The sequence below is a fragment of the Artemia franciscana genome, chromosome 18 (assembly GCF_032884065.1).
Source record: "Artemia franciscana chromosome 18, ASM3288406v1, whole genome shotgun sequence".
NCBI lineage: Eukaryota > Metazoa > Arthropoda > Branchiopoda > Anostraca > Artemiidae > Artemia > Artemia franciscana.
This window is the reverse complement of record NC_088880.1, coordinates 5,380,498-5,398,566: the sequence shown is the minus strand read 5'-3', so window position 1 is coordinate 5,398,566 and position 18,069 is coordinate 5,380,498. Positions and strand designations below refer to the sequence as shown.

At 35.8% G+C, this 18,069-nt stretch overlaps 1 long non-coding RNA gene across 1 annotated transcript; it reads left to right on the top strand.

Annotated features, from left to right (window-relative positions):
• Positions 1-248: 248 nt before the first annotated feature.
• LOC136038527 (uncharacterized) lies at positions 249-17,025 on the top strand. The gene is made up of 3 exons (XR_010620240.1): positions 249-366; positions 5,952-6,162; positions 14,953-17,025. It is a non-coding gene; the product is annotated as an uncharacterized LOC136038527 (long non-coding RNA).
• The last annotated feature ends 1,044 nt before the right edge of the window (positions 17,026-18,069 follow it).

Here is an 18,069-nt window from a genome sequence, read left to right as displayed (position 1 = left end):
AAGATTACTTTTACTTTTGAAAGCAGGGTACGAGTCCTCCCCTCCGGTGAAATGATTTGAATTAAAAGTGGGCTGCTTTGCAGAGAGATTGTGCTGGATAGGGGTTCAGCTAAAAGAACTAAGATGAAAGAGGCTCAGTTAAACGCACACTGTATGGAGCTCCTCCAAGTATTACTTGACTAAATGACCTGAAAATTAAAAGTGAAGTTGACGCTCAATTTTCCGGTTTTAAATGCCACCTAGAAAGCATTAAAAGTAGCTAGTTTTTAAGAAAGAAAGGAACATAAACCGTTTGGGTATTTATTCTAGGCTGTTAAGACTATTGCCTTGTTTGGACTGCTATCAAGTTGGAAAGTAATATCAAAAGTAGGTCTAAAAGCCATTTTATTGGGCTAACTGTAATGTTCCTCATGGAACACAATTCTTAATATAGCTCTAGGCTAGCCTATGTGAAGATATTTTTTACCAGTTTATAAAGTAGATTAGGGTAGGCCTATATGGTAGTTCTCTAGTCTAGGGGTTTCATGTTAACTTGGAAATTAAATAGATTAATTTATGGCTAGAAATGTAACCTGAGAAGGTGTCATTAAGCTACTGTATCAAACCTATTGTTATTCCTAGGGTTTCAAAGATTAAATATGCTACATTTCACATTGAATTTACCTGAATTTTGGAAAAAAATTGTATTTTTTTGTAAAATTCTTCTTTAGCTACTTTGGCTATCTATGGGGTTAGGTTAGGAAAATGTAACTTTCAGGGATGAATATACATGGTGAAATATGTCCTAGCAAGGTATTTTGAGGTCCCTACCTTCACTCCTTCTCCCTTTAGAGTTTGCTGAAATTTGCCTACATAACAGGTATACCCCAATTAAAATTTTAACAAAACAACATTTCACCTTGTTTTTCAGTTATCAGTTTCTTTTTCTTGGGCTTAAGTTTTGAAAATGCAATTTATGTTGTTTGAGCTGAATTTTAAGCCATATGAATGTTTATTTTTTCAAAATTTAGGAAATATAAGCTATTTGCATAGGCCTATCTGTAAAATCTTTTAAATTGGGATTGAGCAAAGTTGTAAAGCTGAAAAGAATTTAGTTGTAGTTCATTTAAGCAGAAGATCCATTATGCAAGGTTTCACTTTTATAACACACAGCTTTTCAAAGGTCATCAAAGGTCAGGACCCTCTAGAGAGAGGAGTAGAGATAGATCATTCAAAATACCTTCTGGGGACATATTTTAGCCTGTAGATCCATCCCCAAAAGTTTCATTTTCATAACCTAACCCCTTTCCAATATAGCCAATCATAGCTAAAGTAGAATTTTACCTTCTTTCTATTTTAATCTTAGGAATTTTTCTGATTAACTGAAAATCAGCATGGGTAAAAAATAGACATAGCTTGCCTAACTCTATAGACATAATTGAAATTTGACCCTGAATCCACATATAACATTTATTACAATTGCAAAGGGAATGCCTAGATATGCAAAAATTGCAAAGGGTTGCCTAGATATGCATGGAATATTTTGTTTTTTTGCTAAATTGTTAACCAATTAGAAGAAATTTGGGTAGAATTCTACTTTAGCTACTTTTCACAAGCATGGAAAGGGGTTATGTTAGAAAAAATTAAACTTTCAGTAATGTATCCAGGGCCAAAAACATTCTGGGAAGGTATTGTCAAGCTTCTATAATAACCCTCTTCTGATTTCTAATCCACAGATATTTGTCTATTTGACTGGTAGAATATTGTGCTAAGATGCTCATTACAGTTTGTTACCACACCTGTTTGATATATTGAAAGATACTAATTTATTTTACATATATTTTAGTGCTGCCAAATTCTAAACCGTTTCAACCAATGAAATAATTAATTTTAAGATATTTATTGTTTTATATATTTGGTATATGATGATTTATACTTACAGCAAAACTGTCTGTCCATGGACTATTCTTTGTAGTTGATTGTGTATGGCTCTGCTGTCTGACTATGTGATTGGATGGATTAGTAGGGTTAAGGCCTTGTTCAAGTACTTATCTATATTAATTACTCCAGTAGGAAACCAGTCTTCCTTTCTCCTTCTGTCTTTTTTTTAATATATTATCTATTTTTTACTATATTTTATGTAGTATTTATTATTATTTTTTATAGTTTTTTTTATGTTTTGTTTTATGGTGTGTCTTAGTTTCTGTGTTTGTGCTGTTGCACTGGTGATTTCTTGTTTCACCATAGAATCAATGTTCATGTAACAGTTCATAATAATATCTATTTACAAATATACAGGGCAATTTGGTTTTATCATTGGGTGCTACTAGATGTATTGCTTGCCTGATGCATTTTAGGCTATTATAAAAGTTCATTCATTTCCTTCATATTTTCATCTGGGATGCTTAAATCATCAGCATAATCAAGTCCAAGAAAGTTAATTTCCACATTTGATTCCATGGTACTCCTTTACCTTTACTGTACTCCTTGAGGCAAAGTTCATCAAAATGATGCAGATAAATGGGGATAGTGCAACACTGCTTCAATCCTGACTTAGTACAAAACCAGCTCCTAACCTCGTTTCCATTTTTAACTGCAGCATTATTATTATTATGATTATCACTAATTACTTTAATGTATTTTTCTGGTATACCATACAAGGATAAGATCTCTGCTGAAGCTCTTCTGTTGGCCAAATCAAATGCTTTCCCATAATCTATAAGAATGTGGACTAAAGGTGTTTGATGATTCAGACCATTCCCAATTATTAATCTAAGAGTAAAATCCTGGTCAACATATCCCCTGTACTCAAAAATGCATTGTTCTTCTCTTAAATTGTCCATTATTCAGAATCAACTACAAATTCTGTGTTGTTTACTAGCCTGTAGTTTCTTCAAAAGGTGCCACTCCTTATTGTCACTCCCCAGTATGATACCCATTATTTTTTTGGTGTGAAGCTTAGTCTTGTTCACACCCTTTCACCTTGTTGATGTGCACTGATGGATATGCCATGTTACCTAGGACTGAGGGCAAGGCTTCGTTTTCTAGAATCCTATCACTACTAATGTAATTTTCAGGCTTAGCTTCCCCTTTGGTTCCACCTGAGTCAGCAAAAGGCTTCAGGAAGGGGTTATTCCACTTGGTGAAAAAATATGTCTATTTTTCAAAAATATTAAGAAGTTATTCAATCATCTATTCTGATTAATGGGGGCTCAATTGTCATATCCCAAAAGTTGATGAATAATACTACAAATACGCAATACTACAAATCTTTTTACAAATACTACAAATCTTTGGCGAGTACCTGGGGTCTTATCTTTACCCGAATCTAAGAAATTGATTATTTCAAAATCTTTAGTAAAAACTACGTACAGATTATTTTTTGTTCAAATATTTTTTAAATATATAGTTAAAAAATATATTTTGTTTCAAAAACTATATAACTATATAAAACTATATAAAATATATATAGTTTCTCTCTTATTCTTGTATTGTGCTGAAGACGGCCCCTGGACATAGGGCCGAAATGTCTACAGAACTGATTTCCGCTGTCTTGAAAAGATTTTCCCTATTGTCTCTACTTTGTATTTGTTTGTTATGGAAAGGCAGTGTGGTCTTCTTCCCCAATTTTTACGTTTTCCAAGAATTCTGGTTTCCCCTCCAACTCCCCCAATGTCACAGGATCTGGTCGGAACTTAAAATTAGAGCTTTAAAGCACAAGATCCTTCTAAATATCAAATTTCATTAAGATCTGGTCACCCTTTCGTAAGTTAAAAATACCTCATTTTTCCGAATTAGCCCCCCCACTCCACCAAAAAGAGCAGATCCGGTCCGGTTATGTCAGTCACGTATCTTAGACAGGTTTTTCTTCTTCCCATCCAGTTTCATCCTGATCTTTCCGCTTTAACTATTTTCTAAAATTTACGCCCCCCTCCCCCCAATGACGCTGGATCCGGTTAAGGTTTAAAATAAGAGATCTGAGTTACGAGGTCCTTCTAAATATAAAGTTTCATGAAGATCCGATCACTCCTTCGTAAGTAAAAAATACATAATTGTTTCTAATTTTTCAGAATTCCCCCCCCCCCAATAGAGTGGATCCGCCCCAATTATGTCAATCACGTATCTAAGACTTCTGCTTCTTTTTCCCACTAAGTTTCATCCCGATCCCTCCAATCTAAGCGTTTTCCATGATTTTAGCCCCCCCCCCAATGTCGCCGGATCCGGTCGGGATTTAAAATAAGAGCTTTGAGACACGATATGCTTCTAAATGTCAAATTTCATTGAGATCCGATCACCCGTTCGTAAGTTATAAATACCTCATTTTTCTAATTTTTCAGAATTAACCCCCCCCTCTCAACTACCTTAAACAAAGCGGATCCGTTCTGGTTATGTCAATCATGTGTCTAGGACTTGTGCTGATTTTTCCCACCAAGTTTCATCCCGATTCCTCTATTCTAAGTGTTTTCCAAGATTTTAGGTTTCCCCCTCCCAACTCTCCCCAATGTCACCAGATCCAGACGAGATTTAAAATAAGAGCTCTAAGACACGATATCCTTCCTAACATTAAATTTCATTAAGATCTGATCAACCGTTCGTAAGTTAAAAACTCTTCATTTTTTCTATTTTTTCCGAATTAACCGGCCCCCCACTCCCCTCGCAGATGGTCAAATTGGGAAAACTACTATTTTTAATTTAGTCTGGTCTGGTCCCTGATAAGCCTGCCAAATTTCATTGTCCTAGCTTACCTGGAAGTGCCTAAAGTTGCAAAACCAGGACCGACAGACAGACAGACCGACAGAATTTGTGATTGCTATATGTCACTTGGTTAATACCAAGTGCCATGAAAATACTGATAGCAAAAAGCCGCTAATCTAGAATTCTACCATAAATAATTGCCTTCCCTCTTACACTAATTAAAGCTCTTTTCGAAAAGTGAAATTGCTTGTAAAGTTCTTAATACCAATACTGCTTACGATCTTCTACAGAAAGCTAGGTGTCATAGCAGTGAGAGAAACATGAGTTAATTTTTAGGCATACTTCAGTATTCATGAATATGACTATTGATTAGCCTGTACTTCTACTCAGAATAAAACTACTACTAACCACTCGCTGTAGTACCTAGTCACCTGATGACTGAATTCAACAGTCGACTGATGACTGAATTAATATTATTTTATCATCCGCTAATATTCGACCATTTCAAAATTTTAATTAGTTGTGGTATAGTACACTTCATTGTTCAGAAAATAAGAGACTTAAGATAGAGGGAGAAGGGATAAATTTTCATTAAATCAGCTGGTCTGGCTATTGAAGTACTTGCTGTGTTGTATAGTTTTTTGTTCTTGTGTATTGTGATTCTCCTTTAAATATTTTTGTTTGTTGATGCCCTGTCTCCCTTTGTACTGTATGAAGGGTTCGCAAATAATCACTAATAATATCTAATATGGTTATTATTTGTTTTTTACAGCGTGATGATGCTAATAGTTTTTTAATGCTGGAATATCTGTTATTTACCTAGAAAGTACTTGGGAAAATTATTTTCGGTTCACATATGGCTATTTTAAGATTTTCGTCCAACATGTGGTTGACTTGAAGATAATTTTTCTGAGAGGAGGGGGGATTCTTAAACAGCTACATTCAATTATTTAATCATCATTGAGTAGCTTCAATTAGTTTTGTATATAATAAACAGAAATTGTTTGTTGAGGCTTCTTTAAAGAAACATCTTAAAAAAATGTAAGGGCCTCAAAGACCCTTCATTGTGATTAGATCCTTTGGTTTTTAGGAAACTGAAGCTTTTAAAGTGAATTTATTGTGATTTTTTTATTTAAAAAACATCTTTTTTTTATCGAAATTGGCGGTAATTTTCCACTGCTGTGTGATGGAAGCTTATCAATACAATGGCTGAATTGTCAGAATGCTTTACATTCACAAATTGTTTTCATTGACCTTTAAATTTGTTTTTATTACAGATGGGAGAATTGAGAAGAGCTCAAGGAAGAGCTCGCCCTCATAAACCAACTCCAGCTGGAATGCCCTTGGGAGTAAAACTACCAAAAGCAGAGCCAAGTATTGGAAGGGGCCGTGGACCGCTTCATTCGCAACAATAACAGCACCAAGAATGCATGATTACCAGGAATGGGACAAGCAAAAGCACCTTTGCAGCAAGCTATGGGACAAATGGTAGTATTGTGTTTTAGTATGATTTATAATCTATATCTACAGGGTTAAGAAACTGAAAAATAAAGTATTCGTAGATATTTCACAGTTTACTAAATTTTTTTTTTTATAAGAACCATAAAAAACAAACACATTGATGTGACAAAACATGATAATTAGCAGAAAAAGCCTTAAGCGCCCTATTGAAAATAAAGTACTAATTTATAAGGCGCATGATTGTCTTTCAAGGGCCATGAAATTCATAATTTTGGTTTACAATTCTAGTATATTATTTTAGTAAATTCTCTTTAAACAGTAATGAGCTAGTTTTTCGAATTCTGCAAATTTAGATAAATACCACCTGTTAGTCTAGTACAACCTATATTTTGCATAAACTACCAAGCAATAATATTTTTTCATTTCTAGTTTCATTTTGGCGCTTTACTTCCGTAAGGAAAAGCTGTTCTCTTTTTTAATCTTTTTTTTAGGTTTCCTAAATATATCCAATAAACTTTATGTAAAGATTCTTGTTTCAAGGCAATCAAACAGTTCGTGGTAATGAATTGTAAGTAAGGACCGATGCACCTTAGTAATCGAAACTATTAAGAAACAGTCTGGATCCATAAAAAAAATGAATTTTGATACTTATTCAATATATAAAATTTATGAAGTTTGATGTTACCAATCAAAAGGTAGAAGGCTTAGAAAATTTTACTACTTTTAGAAATAAGGAGGAAACACCTTCTTATACTATTAACATTTATTGAAGTAATAGTAATACTTTCTGAAACACATTGAAAAGGTATTTTCTCTTGCTGGACGGTTTTTTTTTCTAGATTTTTTTCGAAGAAAGTGACAGGGGTGGCACCAAAAGGGGTGATTAAGAATTTCAGGATATTGGTTTTTGACCATTTACTCTTTGGTGCTGACGATAGCACCCTTTTCTAAGTCCCCAGTATTTCCACTAAAGAAGTTGCACAAAAGATATAGTTGTGGGTGCCATATGACTCTATACTGGAGTTACCAGGACGGAAAAGAGGACTTAGACATGGTCTAGGGCTTTAAAGTGAGCTAGTTAATAATCTCTACGATATTCCAGTAGCCTTTTATTTTTTACAGGAGGGAGGATGGTAAGGGACAGTGCTATCAATTTGAATTAAAAGAATACCCGTAGGTATTTCGAGATTCCTTTGAGATTTGAGATTATGAGATTAGTGGCTAAAGAAGTACCCCATCTTCACATCCAGATTTAAGAAAAACTAACGGTGCAAAAACGACTAGAGGCACAAAGATTCGATATAATCTAGTTCTGGACAAACAAATTGCAGAAATGTTACTTATCTTTTTTTTATCAGTTAAGTTATCAGTTATCTTATATGTTAAGTTAGGTATTTAAAATAATGCATTCTTGGTGACGTGCTTTCAATAATTCAATAATTTCAACAATACAAAATATTTATTTTTTGGAGATATATCTGGGGAAAATTATCAACATGGTGATAGAAACTTAACAAGTATGCTGTGTTTTAAAGAAAGAACTTTCCAGGTAATGGTTCTTTTGTTGTACATGTTGTAGACTGCACCATTTCACAGAGCACGCACTTATCCTTCCTTGGTCTTTGGAAGCTGAAGTCCAACTCGTTGAGGATGTTCATGAAAGTTACACGCAAAAGGATGGGCTTTTGAATTGTTCTGCAGTGTTCGGTGTACAGCCTGAACAGGTTCGACTTATTTTTGAAGCTTTGAGGCAGATACTTCTTGGTTGTAGAGGAACGGCAGTAATGAGATTCCACAGCAGGCAAGTCTTTTATCCATTGTCTTGCATGCTTATAGACATCCCTGGGTATCTTATTGGGAGGGTCTTATTTCTTATCCTTTCTTCGAGAAAATCCCTGATCCTTGTTCTTAGCTGCATTTCTGACAGCAAACTCCCCAAGATAAAGGGATGCACAAAAGAATTTCAGACAAACTTTCTTCCTGTTTCCATTGTCATGGGGCATAAAGTACCTAACAGTATTCTTTCTTCTTGTTTCTGATTTTAGAGTCTGCTCTGAAACAAGTTCACAATGAGGGTGGGCACGGAACCAATCTTTCTGTCTGATTTTATTGCCAAGCTCCCAATAGGACACAAAGACCTTATTTCTTTGTTCATCTGAGAAAGTTTTGCAAAACTTACACCTTGATTTGTCTGAAAGATAAGGGTTTGGCCTTATTTCTCTTGCCTTAGTTTCTCCTCCACCTTTTTTAGGCTCTCTTTCATATTCTTTTCCTAAAGCTCTCGAGATTTTTCTTTCCTTGGTTTTATTTGCACGTTTTTTTTAAGTGGAAGACTCCCCTCACTTTCTGAAGCAGATTCAGACACTTGGCCTGGAAGAGGAGCTTCTTTCTCGTCTGATGTTGCCTCTCTGGATTCTTGTGGCCCAGTTGTATCTGCTTCCTTACTTTCTAAGTCAAAAGCTTCATTGCTGGTACCTTCACCACTCTAAGGACTAGCTTCAGGCATTTCTAAAACTGGTTGCTGAGAGAAGTCCTTCGAAACGGACTGAGCAGCCTAGGGTTTTGATTCAGAGTTCTTTGGTACCAGTTGAGGCGGCTCAGCTTCGTCATCACTACTGGGAATATAGTCGGATCCTGAAGAATTGTGGCTTAAATCCTTGGAGCTGCTGTCAATCCGCGTCAGAGTCTTAAGCTCCGCCTAGATCGAACGGGGCTCCTTTCTTCTTGACGTCATGGCAATTGAAGAAAAAAGATAACTTACAATCAAATAAAAGTAAACATAACACAAATGTAACATGCTACGCAACCACTTTTGTCATTAAGGGATTCATATTTCTCTGAATACGAATTATGTGAGAGACGAAATGCCCCATTTCTAGCAGGATATATAATATAAGTCTATACTATGAACCTAGAATTTTATTCTAGACTGACCTTTCAAATATACAAGGGATATAGTATAACCCTTTGTCCTAATCAACGCGCTTGCCTAAAAATGTGTTAATTAACATTAGCAATTCAGTAGGAACAATAACTATCTTACATGTGATTGTGTTATTGTTGCTTCACTGCTAACGACTCTTTTCTTCTGGAGGCAACTTATGTCGTGTGGAGAAAGTTGCGAGATATATGGTTTCCGCTTGACAGCCCCCTCTGTTAATCCGAGATACGTGGTTTCCAGCTTGGTTGTATCTCCCGAACTATGAGTTGGAGGCAACTGAGATACGCACTGTTTGACGCAGAATTTTTCGGCGAGTACAAATGTGTCAAAAAGTGGAAATCACAAATTTGAACAGATACATGGTTTCCGCTTGACACCGACGATATATAAAAAAACAAATTCCAATTTATTCAAATAATAATAAAAAAAATCAGTTTTTTTATTCCAGTTAAAATTTTAAAACATGTATGATTTCAATTTTTTTCATTAATATACAGTGGTTCGTTTAATCTTGGTCTAAGTGTCCGATTCTACGTCGTCGTCGCTTAGGAGTGGTGCTTCTAGATCTTCCAAAATGATGTCTATGTTAATGCCGTGATTGACAAATCGACTGATTACTGCTGTGTAAGAGCCTTCTTAAAGTATGGCCAGTTCCTCTTCCGCCAGTAATTGGATGTCAGCAAACTATTTTTTTTTTGTGTGTGTGTGTTTTCTCTCGTGAATGGGTTGCTGTTGGGTCGACTTTTCGATGAGATCACAAAAACAAATATTGATTGGACGATTTCCTTTTCAACTACAACAAAACAAAAGCACAAGTCTTACTGGGAATGGTATTTCCATATGGAATGGTTCTGGAAAAAATATTTTGAAAATAGTATATCTTTCTGCTTGAAATTGCCAATTTTCTGGTTAGCGCTTGTCTCTATCCAGCTTTCCTGTTTTCCGACGTGGTGGCTTGGTGCAAACCGTTGGAAAAGTGAACGTGCCGTGGTTAAATAGTTGAATAACCAAGCAGATAAAGAATTAAAAACAGAAAATTATTATATATCCTTGTATGTGAAAGAGCTGTCAGCGGACATAAAGACTCCGGAAAACGTTGCATTGTGTGACGAGAAAAACTCGGGACAGCTGAAAAAGCGCTAAGAATACGTAGGCACTAAACGAAACAATATATTATAAAAACTAAACTAAGCAGGAGGGATGCTTTAAAGTTCAGGTACGGTTTCATCATGTTATTAAATAAAAAAATAAGTTTTTTTTAACTGCAAGTAAGGAGCGACATTAAAACTTAAAACGAACAGAAGTTATTCCGTATATGAAAGGTGCTGTCCCCTCCTCGACGCATCGCTCTTTACGCTACTGTTTGACTCTTTCTCACAACTCTACTTTTTAAAACAATAAAAAGCTTTAGCGTAAAGAGTTATGCATTGAGTAGGGGACAACCCCTTTCATACGGAATAGTTTCTGTTCGTTTTGTTTTAATGTCGCTGCTTACTTGCAGTTAAAAAATAATCATTTCACTTTTGAACGTTTTGAATTAATGAACTTTTTGATTTTGGCTCACAACACATGAATAATTAAAACGTTATTTGCATTTTTTTTTGGTGAAATAGCTTTTTCATAGTTCTGATCGGGCGGTTTTGATAAAAATGGGTGAGGGAGGAGGCTTAGTTGCCTTCCAATTTTTGGTTACTTAAAAAGGCAACTATAACTCTTTATTTTTTACCAACGTTTTTATTAGTAATAAATATGCGTAATTTACGTAACGAACTTCTATATTTGTGTATTATTATTACGTATATGAGGGGGTCGCCCCCTCATCAGTACCTCGCTCTTTACACCAAAACATGAATTTTGTCCCTATTCTTTAAGAATAACCCCTAAATCACAAAGGCCGTCGAATAAATAATGGAAATTGCTAAAAAGAATTTATTGTAAAGGGTTAGGTATTTTAGAGTAGACAAACCCCCTTATAAAAGTAACAATTTCTGTTCGTTTTAGGTTTTAATGGTGCTCCTCACTTCCAACTGAATTTTTTTTTCACTGTTTCTTTTTTAAATTATGTTAGAAAATGCTGCACCCCCTTCATGGAAATTCTCTTCCCTCATGATAAAATCCTCCATGGAATGATCTCCCCAAGTAACACTCCACCCCCCTCAACAGGAAAAAGTACCCCTGAAAACGTCTGTACACTTTCCAATAACCATTACTTTGTGTAAACAATGGTCAAAGTTTGTAACTTGCAGTCCCTCCCTCGGGAATTGTGGGGAATTAAGTCGTCCCGAAAGACATAATTACTATGTTTTTCGACTATGTTGAACAAAATGGCAATCTCAAAGTTTTGATCCGGTGACTTTGGGAAAAATAAGCGTGAGAGGTGGCCCTGGTGCCCTCCAATTTTTTATTCACTTAGAAAGGGCAACATAAATTTGAATTTCCTTTAGAATAAGCCCTCCCGCGACATTCTAGGACCACTGGGTCGATACGGTCACCCGTGAAAAAAAAAACACGCATCCGTGATCTGTCTTCTGGCAAAAAAGACAAAATTCCACATTTTTGTAGATAGGAGATTGAAACTTCTACAGTAGAGTTCTCTGGAATGCTGAATCTGATAATGTGATTTTTGTTAAGGTTCTATGACTTTGAGGAGGTGTTTCACCCTATTTTCTAAAATAAGGCAAATTTTCTCAGGTCCTTAACTTTCGATGGTTAAGACTAAACTTGATGAAACTTATATATTTAAAATCAGTAGAAATACGAGTCTTTTGCTGTAACTATTGGTATCAAATTCTATTTTTTAGAGTTTCGGTCACTATTGAGCCGGTTCGCTCCTATTTACAGTTCGTTACCAAGAATTGTTTGATTTTATTTCAATAGCCACTGTTTGAAAGTGCAAAACGGATACAACAGCTGAATTGGCTATTAGAGGCATATTTTAGCTGAGGTATCCGCTTTGCACTGTCCAATAGGATTCGTAATCCGCTTGGGCGGAAGGAATATTTACCATATTCGACAGTTTAAAACGGATATGTCAGCTGAATTTTAATAGACCAGTATTTTGGCCCTTTTTTACAAGGGTCTGCTTCAGGCTCAAAGCCACTGAAGTTGGATAAAGGCAGCTTGTGAAAATCAAATATTTACCAATAAAAAATGTCTAACTGACTTATGAAAGAAATTTTTTTTGTCTGTTGAAGCTCGGGGGGAACTGTTTACGACAAAGGTCAGGTAACTTAAAGAGAAAAATTTGTAACCTAGGATCGCAAAAAAGTGCTCAAATTGATGGTTGTTAAGACGGTAAGATTAATTTCGAACGCTAAATTTAGTCTCAGCATAGGTGATTTCAAAGGTATTAGAAAGTACCCGATTTCGAATATTTTGTTTATAAGAATAACTTAAATACTTACATTGAGATTTATTGATACTATTCGTCCGTTGATGAAGACTCCTTCTTCATTTCGGACTATGGTTGGGTTTGGAAGCCTTATAACTTGACGTTGAGGCAGGGTGGGGTGGCGTCCCAGGTTGATTAGTCTCGTCGGAACGATAAGGGATGGAGCCAAGTCTGTACTAATCCTAAAGATATTAATATATCTTTGCATGGACGATTGACGATTCGTATTCTCTGAATACGAGACGATTTTGTATCTCTGAAGGATTGAAACGTCATATTTTTTGTCTGGTTTCTCCCAAACCATCATTTGAGCCACAGTTGCCAGGTCGTCACTGGCTAAAGTTAGTTTAGTTGTCGACCGCTTGCTGTCTGTTGGTTGTAACCTTTTGATCTTCAGTAGCAAACCAATGAAACTAATTAGTTTGCTGGCATTTTCGGCGTTGGAAGCGTGTTCGAGATCGTGCAGATTCGGAAGTTGCAACAGCGACAGACTTTCTGCAACTGGGAAAATTGGAAGTTACAAATACGATAATTGTGGATATACTTGACCCCCCCCCAACCAATAAACTGAGATCATACACCCCTCGTCGGCCACCAAAAGCTCCTGATTGATAAGCCCAACGTAGCGGCACCATTAAAATGTTCAAACGCAGATGTAAACCAATTTTTAGGAATCTTATTAAAAGCTTAAAATATCCCGTTTGGGGCGGGGAAGGGGTGGTTGGACAACGTTGGTACCTAGGGAAGACTGGCATTGGTTGGGGCTGTGCTGAAATGGTTATAAAAGCAAAACAGTCAGTGACGTAAGGCGAAGAAATAGCAATAAGAGCAATTTTTAACTTACAATTCTGAATAGAAGACAGATTAACACACTTTTTCAGTGTAGATCTGGATAGATCTGGATAGGAGTATTCGTAACTGAATGATGAAATAACATGTAATGAATCCCTTATATCCTGTCTCAACGCTCGAAAAACCCGTTTGTCCTAGAAATTCTGAGAAAAATATTGTCGGTCGAACCGATAGTAGGTCATTTGGATTTAAATATAAACCGTTTGAAGTACGGCGAACTTAAAGTCTTAAAGGAAGTGATATTTTCCTTTACTCTACAAGTAGTTATCAACCTCAATAGACGAATAGCTTAGTAAAACCAATTAGCTTATATAAGATTAAATAAAAAACACGTTTTTTTAAAACTAAAAGCAAGAAGAGAAATTAAAACTTAAAATGAACTTTTTTTATTGGTAATAAATATACGTAACTTATGTAACGAACTTCTATATTTGTATTTTTTTACGTATATGAGAGTGTTCGCCCCCTCGTCGATACCTCACTCTTTACAGTAAAGCTTGAATTTTTTCTGAATTCTTTAAGAATGACCCCTGAATCACAAAGGCTGTAGAATAAATAGTTGAAATTACTAAAAGTACTTTAGCGTAAAGAGCGAGGTATTGAGGGGGAGACGAACCACCTTTTATTTATTTATTTATTAATACATCAAACGATAGGCAATAGTGCTTGTCGCTATGATTTATACGTAATAATATCTGTTCGTTTTAATTTTAATGCTGCTCCTTACTTCCAATTGAAAAAACTTTTTTTTATTGGTTTTCTCATTGTTTTTTTTTTAAATAATGCTAGAAAATCCTTTGCCCCCTTTATGGAAATTCTTTTCACTCATGATAAAATCCTCCATGGAAAGATCCTTCTGCGTAGCCTCCCCCCCCCCCCGAAATGAAAAATCACATGAAACATTTCCGCTGAAAATACCTGTCCACCTCCCAATAACCAGTACTACATGTAAGCAATGGTCAAAGTTTGTAAATTGCAGTCCCTCCCCCGGGGACTCTGGGAGAGTAAGTCGTCCCCAAAGAAATAGTTATTATGTTTTTCGACTATGTTGAACAAAACGGCTATCTCAAAATTTTTATTCGTTGGCTTTGGGGAAAAATGATTATGGTAGGGGGCCTAGGTGCCCTCCAATTTTTTGTACGAATTTTTGCCTCTGTTTTATCGAATTATTCTTGGAGGAATAAATTGTTAATATCGCAAATACTAAAACTATATCAATAGTCTAATCCTCCAAACTTAAAAAAGAGTATTCAGCCGCTCCATTTCGCCTAGACGAATTGTACAGGGTGGAACAGCGTCACTGACCTTTTTTATTTTTCAATATCTTTTATTTCTCAATATTTTTTATTTTCTTAATTTTTCTTATTATATCCAGGAAATAAATTATGGAGAAATTCAGCACCTTAGAGCGAACGGTATATAGCATGATACGGTATATGTACAACGTACAGTATATTTACGTGATAGAAAATTAATTTACATCGCATTGGCTTTATGATACTAAAATTTCATGCATGTAACTGTTAAAATCAAAAAGTTATTTAAAATTGAAATGGGTCAGTGACTTTTGGCCCACCCTGTATATAGTTTATTTCAAATCAAAGGAATCTAATTTTCAATTGTTATCTTGCAGGACCAATTCGCTTTACTTAGCAAAACAAAGCTTGCGCCATCCTCCAGTACAGTCGCTTCTGCTTGATACTGGTAAAGTTGCTTTGGACTTGGCACTGGTGCAGCCGCTTCTACTCGGCACTGGTGCAACAGGAGGCTCACCTCGATCCGATCTGCAACATTGAAGAATACGAACTTGAAAACGAACTCGAAAACGAATACTTACTCGAAAACAAATACGAACTCAAAAACGAATACGAATTTGAAAACGAATAGGAAATCGAATACTAACCCGAATTAAGGAAATCGAATTAAGAATTTAAGTGAAAAGCAAGCATAGACTAAAGCAAGAAACAAAGTAAATTCAAAAGTATTCAAAAGACTAAACTAAAAAACGATAAAACCGACCAAATTCGAAAATATAAGCTTCGACACAACACCTGATTGAAGTATGTCCGGGGAATATGTACGAAACTCAAGTAGTATTGAAGATAATACTAATATCTTGGGCTTCATATTGCCTTTAAGAAATTGGAAAATGCTGATTCTGTTTCCTGCTATTCAAATTCGATTTATTACCATTAATCACTTCAGACATATTTCTGAAGAGTTTAATGGCTGGGAGCTTCTTAAATTCCCTGGAACTTGAGCTAAAAAAAATGTGTTTCGCAAATTCGAATTGCAACAAAGACTCTGATACCAGCGTTACTTCTAAGCACTTACGACACCAGGTTGACGAAAATATTCAAAGAAAAATGTTTGAAGAACAACGACAGCAAGATGCAAGTGAATTTCTGATTTGTTGGATCAATGCTCTACAAGTCTACCAGAAACGTCTAATATGTGAAGTTTATTCGACTTGAACGTCGAAACCTAGATAAGCTCCGTAACATGCAACTTGTTGAAATCTGATAAAGACTCATTCTGGAATTTTGTTCATTAATATTTCTCAAAAGCGAACTACTAGTTTAAATGAATGTATCAAAGAACATTCTCAGCAAGAGAATCTTTTCGACAGTATTTGTTCTTCCTGTAACACACAAGGATCGCTTCAAAAAACAGAAGTAATTCAAAACAATAATGGTTATAAAATCGTATTCCTGAATCATTAATCTTTTGACAGACAAAGTAATTCTGTAGTAAAAAATGATCCTCGTCTTTACAAGATTAATGAACGCTCAGTCGAAATCGGTGACACTTCTTACATAGTAGTGGGATTTGTTTCTCACATCGGTGCTTCAGCTAAATCGGCCCATTATATAGATTCTATGCACAAATGGATTTTTTATGACGATCAGATGCGAAAACCAATTACTATTGATCCCGAAAAATATTCCCAAAACGCTTATCTCCTATTACTGAAGAAAAAATCATCAACGACTCACATCAATCCCGAAAACTTTCGGAAACAAGTAAATATGCTAAATGAGACGATCAGAGAAAAGGAAAAATAAGAAATTAGAGCTGAAAAAGAGAAAAAAACGCCAAGATGTAGAATTTCGTCAAAAAGAAAAAGAAACAGACAGGATAGAAAAGGAACAAAAACGTCAAGAAACGGAATTCAGACAAAAGAAAAGACAAGCAGATACAAATCGGATGGCAGCTAAGCGTAGCAACGAGAACTTCCGCCAATCTGAAAAGACTATTGATAAACTACAAAAGCGAGCAAACAAAACTTTGCAAAGGGACGAACAAATTAAAAAATTCCTCACGGTCAAATAGTCTGGCCCAACTTTTGTCTGCAAGTCTTGTACGAAACTGTGCCGTGGGTGTGCCTCACCTGTGCAGAGTACATAAAAAGAAATAAGGCTCCCCAATTATCAATTCTAAATGGAATGGCCATTCCTACTATCGCTCCTGTCATAGCAACTCTTAATTCAATGGAAGCAAGATTAATTGCCTTAAATATCACACTTATGCAATTTTTACCAACATACTCTCTGATCAACAACATTCCGGAGTCCTAGAACAATTTTACAGCGACCACTATCCCATTTTCATCACTTTTCCAAAATGTGCTAAAAAAGATAAAACATCAAAAAGAAAAATTTGACAAGAATACAACAATGAAACAATAAAAAAGAAAAAAATAGAATTCATGAAGAAGAAAAGAAACGCCCAATGTAACTAATTTATCTTCTGTACAGGTAGGATACTGAACAAGAAGAGACTACAGGAACACTGTTTTTGCAAGTTAACCTTTATAATAATTGCCAATAAACAAAGTTCAGCAAAATCGATAACTCTAGTACCGAGTCTCGTTTTAGGTTCCGACCTTGTCACAAGTGCCTTATGACCTCTAGGCTCTTGGCTCTTCCGACTTCGTCTCAAGTGCCATATGAGCTCTTGGCTCTTGTTATAGAAGAAATACTTGTATAAATTTCAGAGGGCTCATTTAATTGGAAATTGAAAGTTCTTTTTCACTTTTTAAGTCAAAAGAGATCAGAGGGCAATTAAACCCCTACATGCCCTGTTCTCCCTAAAGCCTTCCGGTAAGATTATGAGTGGGCCATTTTGTTAAAAATAGTCCAAACATCAGCTCCAGAGTTGACATAAACCCCCAGAGCCCTGGAGCAAGTGTTTTATATTATGCCCCAAGGGTATTAAAGGTTCTAATATAAGGGGAGGTCGTATAAGCTTTTGAGGTGGCTCATTCGTAGGAAATTGAAAGTTCTAGTTACCTTTTTTATGAGTCATAAGGGATCGGAGTATATCTACCAACCTCCCCCCCACACATCCCCTTCTGCAAATGCAACCAACCAAATTTTGAGATTGCCAGTTTGAAACAGTTCATTGATCAGATAACAAGAACTTTGGGTTGAACATACCCCCCCCCTAGAGCCTGGGAAAAGGGCTGTAGCTTCTGCCCTGGGGGTATATAAATTTTGTTATGGAAGAAGTGGTCGCACAAACTTTTGAGGGGACTCAAATAATTAGAAATTGAACGTTTTAATTCCCTTTTTAAGATTCAAAAATGATCCGATAGCAACTTGCCCCCCCCCCCGTACCAACCCCCTTTTATCCAAAAGCGTCCGATTGAATTTTTTATATAGCCATTTTGTTAAAAATATACAAAAGATCATATAACAAAGACTCCAGGGATAACACATCCCACCAAAACCTGGGGGAAAGTGTTGCA